Genomic DNA, 7,309 nt, shown 5'->3' on the forward strand with positions numbered 1-7,309 from the left:
GCCAGCTAAAAAGTCAATAATCGATACCTAAAACTTGAATTGTACTACTTCTTACTGGATATTACATCAACTTAGAAGCTTCATCTGTGTTCTACTGTGGTGCTTTTAGTGTCTCCGAATACCGCAGTACGCGACATAGCTTTGCAGACGATAAGTACAACCATTTCAGAGAGCAGAGCGGCCAATGTGACGATCTGGCTTTACGTCGATTCGATAACAAATGACGAAAACGGACGGATGTCTCAGGTTTTTATTACATATGAACACTTTTCACATTCTCCCGTGCAACTCGGCTACTAGTCCTCCTTTCATGCAGAATCTTAAGGTCCTATCTCATGTCCAAGGCACCAAAGCCAGCTAAAAGGTCAATATTCAATACCTAAAACTTGAATTGTACTACCTCTTACTGGCTATTACCTCAACTTAGAAGCTTCATCTGTGTTCTACTATGGTGCTTGTAGTGTCTCAGCATACCGCAACACGCGACAAAGCTTTGCAGACGATAAGTACAAGCGTTTCAGAGAGAAGAGCGGCCAATGTGACGATCTGGCTTTAAGTCGATTCAATAACAAATGACGAAAACGGACGGATTTCTCAGGTTTTTACTACATATGAACACTTTTCACATTCTCTCATGCAACTCGGCTGCTAGTCCTCCTTTCATGCAGAATCTTAAGGTCCTAGCACATGTCCAAGGCACCAAAGCCAGCAAAAAGGTCAATATTCAATACCTAAAACTGGAATTGTACTACTTCTTACTGGTTGTTACAAAAACTTAGAAGCTTCATCTGTGTTCTACTGTGGTGATTTTTGTGTCTCCGCATACCGCAGCACGCGACATAGCTTTGCAGACGATAAGTACAACCGTTTCAGAGAGAAGAGCGGCTAATGTGACGATCTGGCTTTAAGTCGATTCGATAACAAATGACGAAAACGGACGGGTTTCTAAGGTTTTTACTACATATGAACACTTTTCACATTCTCCCGTGCAACTCGGCTGCTAGTCCTCCTTTCATGCAGAATATTAAGATCCTAGCTCATGTCCAAGGCACCAAAGCCAGCTAAAAAGTCAATAATCAATACCTAAAACTTGAATTGTACTACTTCTTACTGGCTACTACATCAATTTAGAAGCTTCATCTGTGTTCTACTACGGTGCTTTTAGTTTCTCCGCATACCGCAGCACGCGACATAGTTTTGCAGACGATAAGTACAACCGTTTCAGAGAGAAGAGCGGCCAATGTGACGATGTGGCTTTAAGTCGATTCGATAACAAATGACGAAAACGGACGGATGTCTCATTTTTTTACTACATATGAACACTTTTCACATTCTCCCGTGCAACTCGGCTGCTAGTCCTCCTTTTATGCAGAACCTTAAGGTCCTAGCTCATGTCCAAGGCACCAAAGCCAGCTAAAAAGTCAATAATCGATACCTAAAACTTGAATTGTACTACTTCTTACTGGATATTACATCAACTTAGAAGCTTCATCTGTGTTCTACTGTGGTGCTTTTAGTGTCTCCGAATACCGCAGTACGCGACATAGCTTTGCAGACGATAAGTACAACCATTTCAGAGAGCAGAGCGGCCAATGTGACGATCTGGCTTTACGTCGATTCAATAACAAATGACGAAAACGGTCGGATGTCTCAGGTTTTTATTACATATGAACACTTTTCACATTCTCCCGTGCAACTCGGCTGCTAGTCCTCCTTTCATGCAGAATCTTAAGGTCCTAGCTCATGTCCAAGGCACCAAAGCCAGCTAAAAAGTCAATAATCAATACCTAAAACTTGAAATGTACTGCTTCTTACTGGCTATTACATCAACTTAGAAGCTTCATCTGTGTTCTACTACGTTGCTTTTAGTTTCTCCGCATACCGCAGCACGCGACATAGTTTTGCAGACGATAAGTACAACCGTTTCAGGGAGAAGAGCGGCCAATGTGACGATCTGGCTTTAAGTCGATTCGATAACAAATGACGAAAACGTACGGATTTCTCAGGTTTTTACTACATATGAACACTTTTCACATTCTCCCGTGCAACTTGGCTGCTAGTCCTCCTTTCATGCAGAATCTTAAGGTCCTAGCTCATGTCCAAGGCACCAAAGCCAGCTAAAAAGTCAATAACCGGTACCTAAAACTTGAATAGGACTACTTCTTACTGGCTATTACATCAACTTAGAAGCTTCATCTGTGTTCTATTATGGTGCTTTTCCTGTTTCCGCCTACAGCAACACGCGACATAGCTTTGCAGACGATAAGTACAACCGTTTCAGAGAGAAGATCGGCCAATGTGACGATCTGGCTTTAAGTCGATTCGGTAACAAATGACGAAAACGGACGGATTTCTCAGGTTTTTACTACATATGAACACTTTTCACATTCTCCCGTGCAACTCGGCTGCTAGTCCTCCTTTCATGCAGAATCTTAAGGTCCTAGCTCATGTCCAAGGCACCAAAGCCAGCTAAAAAGTCAATAACCGATACCTAAAACTTGAATTGTACTACTTCTTACTGGCTATTACATCATTTTAGAAGCTTGATCTGTGTTCTACTATGTTGCTTTTAGTGTCTCCGAACACCGCAGTACGCGACATAGCTTTGCAGACGATAAGTACAACCGTTTCAGAGAAGAGCGGCCAATGTGACGATCTGGCTTTAAGTCGATTCGATAACGAATGACGAAAACGGACGGATGTCTCAGGTTTTTACTACATATGAACACTTTTCACAATCTCCCGTGCAACTCGGCTGGTAGTCCTCCTTTCATGCAGAATCTTAAGGTCCTAGCTCATGTCCAAGGCACCAAAGCCAGCTAAAAAGTCAATAATCAATACCTAAAACTTGAAATGTACTGCTTCTTACTGGCTATTACATCAACTTAGAAGCTTCATCTGTGTTCTACTACGTTGCTTTTAGTTTCTCCGCATACCGCAGCACGCGACATAGTTTTGCAGACGATAAGTACAACCGTTTCAGAGAGAAGAGCGGCCAATGTGACGATCTGGCTTTAAGTCGATTCGATAACAAATGACCAAAACGGACGGATTTCTCAGGTTTTTACTACATATGAACACTTTTCACATTCTCCCCTGCAACTCGGCTGCTAGTCCTCCTTTCATGCAGAATCTTAAGGTCCTAGCTCATGTCCAAAGCACCAAAGCCAGCTAAAAGTTCAATATTCAATACCTAAAACTTGAATTGTACTACTTCTTACTGGCTATTACATCAACTTAGAACCTTGATCTGTGTTCTACTATGGTGCTTTTAGTGTGTCAGCATACCGCAGCACGCGACATATCTTTGCAGACGATAAGTATATCCGTTTCAGAGAGAAGATCGGCCAATGTGACGATCTGGCTTTAAGTCGATTCGATAACAAATGACGAAAACGGACGGATTTCTCAGGTTTTTACTACATGTGAACACTTTTCACATTCTCCCGTGCAACTCGGCTGCTAGTCCTCCTTTCATGCAGAATCTTAAGGTCCTAGCTCATGTCCAAGGCACCAAAGCCAGCTAAAAAGTAAATAACCGATACCTAAAACTTGAATTGTACTACTTCTTACTGGCTATTACATCATTTTAGAAGCTTCATCTGTGTTCTACTATGGTGCTTTTAGTGTCTCCGAATACTGCAGTACGCGACATAGCTTTGCAGACGATAAGCACAACCGTTTCAGAGAGCAGAGCGGTCAATGTGACGATCTGGCTTTAAGTCGATTCGATAACCAATGACGAAAACGGACGGATTTCTCAGGTTTTTACTACATATGAACACTTTTCACATTCTCCCGTGCAACTCGGCTGCTAGTCCTCCTTTCATGCAGAATCTTAAGGTCCTAGCTCATGTCCAATGCACCAAAGCCAGCTAAAAAGTCAATAATCAATACCTAAAACTTGAATTGTCGTAATTCTTACTGGGTATTACATCAACTTAGAAACTTCATCTGTGTTCTACTATGGTGCTTTTAGTTTCTCCGCATACCGCAGCACGCGACATAGTTTTGCAGACGATAAGTACAACCGTTTCAGGGAGAAGAGCGGCCAATGTGACGATCTGGCTTTAAGTCGATTCGATAACAAATGACGAAAACGGACGGATTTCTCAGGTTTTTACTACATATGAACACTTTTCACATTCTCCCGTGCAACTTGGCTGCTAGTCCTCCTTTCATGCAGAATCTTAAGCTCCTAGCTCATGTCCAAGGCACCAAAGCCAGCTAAAAGGTCAATAACCGGTACCTAAAACTTGAATAGGACTACTTCTTACTGGCTATTACATCAACTTAGAAGCTTCATCTGTGTTCTATTATGGTGCTTTTCCTGTTTCCGCCTACAGCAACACGCGACATAGCTTTGCAGACGATAAGTACAACCGTTTCAGAGAGAAGATCGGCCAATGTGACGATCTGGCTTTAAGTCGATTCGGTAACAAATGACGAAAACGGACGGATTTCTCAGGTTTTTACTACATATGATTACTTTTCACATTCTCCCGTGCAACTCGGCTGCTAGTCCTCCTTTCATGCAGAATCTTAAGTTCCTAGCTCATGTCCAAGGCACCAAAGCCAGCTAAAAAGTCAATAACCGATACCTAAAACTTGAATTGTACTACTTCTTACTGGCTATTACATCATTTTAGAAGCTTCATCTGTGTTCTACTACGTTGCTTTTAGTGTCTCCGAACACCGCAGTACGCGACATAGCTTTGCAGACGATAAGTACAACCGTTTCAGAGAGAAGAGCGGCCAATGTGACGATCTGGCTTTAAGTCGATTCGATAACAAATGACGAAAACGGACGGATTTCTCAGGTTTTTACTACATATGAACACTTTTCACATTCTCTCATGCAACTCGGCTGCTAGTCCTCCTTTCATGCAGAATATTAAAGTCCTAGCTCATGTCCAAGGCACCAAAGCCAGCTAAAATTTCAATATTCAATACCTAAAACTTGATTTGTACTACTTCTTACTGGCTATTACATTAACTTAGAAGCTTCATCTGTGTTCTACTATGGTGCTTTTAGTGTCTCCGCATACCGCAGCACGCGACATAGCTTTGTAGACGATAAGTACAACCGTTTCAGAGAGAAGAGCGGCCAGTGTGACGATCTGGCTTTAAGTCGATTCGATAACAAATGACGAAAACGGACGGATGTCTCAGGTTTTTACTACATATGAACACTTTTCACATTCTCCCGTGCAACTCGGCTGCTAGTCCTCCTTTCATGCAGAACCTTAAGGTCCTAGCTCATGTCCAAGGCACCAAAGCCAGCTAAAAGGTCAATATTCAATACCTAAAACTTGAATTGTACTACTTCTTACTGGCTATTACATCAACTTAGAAGCGTGATCTGTGTTCTACTATGGTGCTTTTAGTGTCTCAGCATACCGCAGCACGCGACATAGCTTTGCAGACGATAAGTACAACCGTTTCAGAGAGAAGAGCGGCCAATGTGACGATGTGGCTTTAAGTCGATTCGATAACAAATGACGAAAACGGACGGATGTCTCAGGTTTTTACTGCATATGAACACCTTTCACATTCTCCCGTGCAACTCGGCTGCTAGTCCTCCTTTCATGCAGAATCTTAAGGTCCTAGCTCATGTCCAAGGCACCAAAGCCAGCTAAAAGGTCAATATTCAATACCTAAAACTTGAATTGTACTACCTCTTACTGGCTATTACCTCAACTTAGAAGCTTCATCTGTGTTCTACTATGGTGCTTGTAGTGTCTCAGCATACCGCAGCACACGACAAAGCTTTGCAGACGATAAGTACAACCGTTTCAGAGAGAAGAGCGGCCAATGTGTCGATCTGGCTTTAAGTCGATGCGATAACAAATGACGAAAACGGACGGATTTCTCAGGTTTTTACTACATATGAACACTTTTCACATTCTCCCGTGCAACTCCGCTGCTAGTCCTCCTTTCATGCAGAATCTTAAGGTCCTAGCTCATGTCCAAGGCACCAAAGCCAGCTAAAAAGTCAATAATTTATACCTAAAACTTGAATTGTACTACTTCTTACTGGCTATTACATCAACTTAGAAGCTTCATGTGTGTTCTTCTACGATGGTTTTAGTTTCTCCGCATACCGCAGCACGCGACATAGTTTTGCAGACGATAAGTACAACCGTTTCAGAGAGAAGAGCAGCCAATGTGACGATCTGGCTTTAAGTCGATTCGATAACAAATGACGAAAACGGACGGATTTCTCAGGTTTTTACTACATATGAACACTTTTTACATTCTCCCGTGCTACTCGGCTGCTAGTCCTCCTTTCATGCAGAATCTTAAGGTCCTAGCTCATGTCCAAGGCACCAAAGCCAGCTGAAAGGTCAATATTCAATACCTAAAACTTGAATTGTACTACTTCTTACTGGCTATTACATCAACTTAGAAGCTTCATCTGTGTTCTACTATGGTGCTTTTAGTGTCTCAGCATACCGCAGCACGCGAAATAGCTTTGCAGACGATAAGTACATCCGTTTCAGAGAGAAGATCGGCCAATGTGACGATCTGGCTTTAAGTCGATTCGATAACAAATGACGAAAACGGACGGATTTCTCAGGTTTTTACTACATATGAACACTTTTCACATTCTCCCGTGCTACTCGGCTGCTAGTCCTCCTTTCATGCAGAATCTTAAGGTCCTAGCCCATGTCCAAGGCACCAAAGCCAGCTAAAAAGTCAATAATCGATACCTAAAACTTGAATTCCACTATTTCTTACTGGCTATTACATCAACTTAGAAGCTTCATCTATGTTCTACTATGGTGCTTTTAGTGTCTCCACATACCGCAGCACGCGACATAGCTTTGCAGACGATAAGTACATGCGTTTCAGAGAGAAGAGCGGCCAATGTGACGATCTGGCTTTAAGTCGAATCGATAACAAATGACGAAAACGGACGGATTTCTCAGGTTTTTACTACATATGAACACTTTTCACATTCTCCCGTGCAACTCGGCTGCTAGTCCTCCTTTCATGCAGAATCTTAAGGTCCTAGCTCATGTCCAAGGCACCAAAGCCAGCTAAAATGTCAATAATCGATACCTAAAACTTTAATTCCACTACTTCTTACTGGCTATTACATCAACTTAGAAGCTTCATCTGTGTTCTACTATGATGCTTTTAGTGTCTCCACATACCGCAGCACGCGACATAGCTTTGCAGACGATAAGTACAAGCGTTTCAGAGAGAAGAGCGGCCAATGTGACGATCTGGCTTTAAGTCGATTCGATAACAAATTACCAAAACGGACGGATTTCTCAGGTTTTTACTACATATGAACACTTTT

This window comes from Schistocerca gregaria, unplaced genomic scaffold, assembly GCF_023897955.1.
Source record: "Schistocerca gregaria isolate iqSchGreg1 unplaced genomic scaffold, iqSchGreg1.2 ptg000244l, whole genome shotgun sequence".
In the NCBI taxonomy this organism is placed as follows: domain Eukaryota; kingdom Metazoa; phylum Arthropoda; class Insecta; order Orthoptera; family Acrididae; genus Schistocerca; species Schistocerca gregaria.